Source organism: Tupaia chinensis, unplaced genomic scaffold (assembly GCF_000334495.1).
Source record: "Tupaia chinensis unplaced genomic scaffold, TupChi_1.0 Scaffold000601_1, whole genome shotgun sequence".
Taxonomy (NCBI): Eukaryota; Metazoa; Chordata; class Mammalia; order Scandentia; family Tupaiidae; genus Tupaia; species Tupaia belangeri.
The window spans coordinates 1,118,280-1,120,670 of NW_006160119.1; the positions used below are offsets into that span (position 1 = coordinate 1,118,280).

At 48.7% G+C, this 2,391-nt stretch overlaps 1 long non-coding RNA gene across 2 annotated transcripts in view; it reads left to right on the top strand.

The window, feature by feature from the left end:
- Positions 1–12: 12 nt before the first annotated feature.
- Positions 13–2,391, top strand: part of LOC102476401 (uncharacterized) — a 57,120-nt gene continuing 54,741 nt past the window's right edge. For both annotated transcript variants that reach the window (XR_335997.3, XR_001371134.2), the window contains exon 1: positions 13–344. This is a non-coding gene — a long non-coding RNA (uncharacterized LOC102476401). The remainder of the gene's footprint in view (positions 345–2,391) is intronic.

Below are 2,391 nucleotides of genomic sequence, written 5' to 3' on the forward strand. Positions count from 1 at the left end.
GGCGGGGGGAGCCCGTGGGCCCGCGGACACGCCACCTGCGCAGGGACTGGTCTAGCCCGGAGTGCTTCCAGACGACCGGGGTGCGGAGCCCCGGTGGCCGGCGAGCCGAGGGCCTGCTCTGAGCCCGCAGCGGGCAGCGCCGCACCTGCCGCACCTGTGGCCCTGCGAGGGCGACGCCCGGGTCCGCCGGGGCCCGCCCTCCACGCGGGACGGCGCCCCGACCTGGTGTCCCGCACGGTCCGCACCGAAGAGCGCACGGGTTGCCTGCTTGCCTGTCTGCGCCCAAGTAATGGAACAAACGTCAGGTTTACCTTTCACTAAAGATGGAGATTGTACTCCACGAGGTCAGTTTTACATTTCCAAGGTGAACCCATAAGAACAATCACACGCGAAAACACTATCAAAGAGTCTAGTCCTGGTTACTATCTGCGATCCCCTCTGCCTTGCGAGCTCCTGGTTTTTGTTTGCACACGGGCATTATAAGCCTGTAATTTGTACAATGTGCCATGCTGTGTCTTTCTCAATATTTGTAGTCGGCTTGTAAGAATTATCTACCGTAGTTTTTGACTCTTGATTTACAGTGTATTAAAAACAAAAACCATTGGCGCCAGCAGGTGACATAGTGGTTAAGGGTGTTGGACTCCCACGTGTCTGGACCGTGGTTTGAGTCCTGGACCTGGCAGCTTGCTTCATCTCTCTCCCTTCCTCTCTCTTTCTCTCTCTGATAAAACTAAAATATAAAAAAAGTTAAAAGAATTCCTTTTTTTAAAAAGTCTAAGAAAGGACATTCCATGATATGAACACTATTTGATACTAATATGTGGACTTTAAAATAGTGGATAATTTCGCTCATTAATTCATAATTAACTCCCCCGAAGATTATTTTTAAGTTTACTCTTTTTCATAAGTGAGGTAAAGAAAAGCACCCTCAACGCGTCCTCGGAGCAGTCTGCACACTCAGCTTTCAGCCCCTCAGGATCACAACATCCCCCCTCACCCCAGCCTTCCTGCCCCTGGCTGGGCAGGTAGACCACCTTGGGTATAGAATGCAGACCTTCCATTTGGCCTCCCTGCCCCATCTCGGCTGGGCTTCTCCACAAAATGTGGAGGTCTGTATTTAAATCCCTAAAGTGACTTAGGTTAAAGCTTTGCTTTTTGGTTGCCTAAACTGTGAAAGCCATTGTCCTGTTAAACCAAAGAAGAAATGGATAAAACCAGTTTTGCCCAGAAGAACTGCTACATCATTCTTAATCCACTGTCATCTCAGGACTCCTGGGCTTGGGGGCAGCACAGAGCCTGAAACTGTATCTGGTTGAACCACCACTTAGCTGACCCTTGAGCTTCGCCAATGTTTCTCTACAAAGCGATCCTCCTTTTTTTTTTAGTTTATTTCTTCCATGAGTGAGACAGACAGTACTGCTAACGGTCTTGATGCCACCGTACACCCGGCGCTGCAGCCAGTGCCAGATCATGGGCAGATGCACCTCTGTGTACTCATAGACGTCTCCAGATCGAGCCTAGACCCTTCCGTGTGGGTCAGCCTCCCAGAGCAGCAGGTTTTCCTGCTGTGCCAGCATCCCGCCCACCAAACTAGCTAGCATGGTCAGCACCAGCTTGGGCTTCTCATGTATATAAAGATAGCCTTTGTCATGTAAGAACATATTCTGTACATGGAAGGTAGCGTTTATTAGTGTTACACCAGAGCAGTGAAGGACGCATGGGCCCCAAGTTTCAGGAACCCTTTTCTTTCTCCCAGCACATCCTCCTCATTAAACTAATATAGCCATTCCTGCCCCGTCATCTTGAAGGAGAGAAACGGATACATGACCCCTGCTACTGTAACTTGTATATACACATACACACGGTCTGTATTGTGTACGCATACTCCCACATACACGCTACCCTTCTTTCTCTCATGAGACTGTTGTAAAGATCTCATAAAGTGAAGACATACTGTAAATTATAAACCCTATTAAAGAGTCAGGTTGTCATACACAGAAGTCCGTACTAGCTAACTACAGTAAGAATAGTGGCAATAAATATAAGTTTCATCTTATTTCTTCCTTAGAAATAAATGCTCTAAAATTCCTACTCATCATGTTCTGAATATGTGACCTACAAAATTGAACATGTGGTGTAAAATGTGGTCCTGAACAGAGGAAATTTGTGGGACTTCTCTGTTTGGGGTAGAAATTACAGATAGGGAAGATTAAGAAGCATAGTCATGGGGCTGGCAGGTGGCATGGTGTAAAGGTGCAGGAGTCCCACAGGTCTCAGCCCTGGCAGCTGGCTCTCTCACTGCGCGCTCGCTCTCTCACTGCTCTCTCACTGCTCTCTCACTGCTCTCTCACTGCTCTCGCACTGCTCTCGCACTGCTCTCGCACTGCTCTC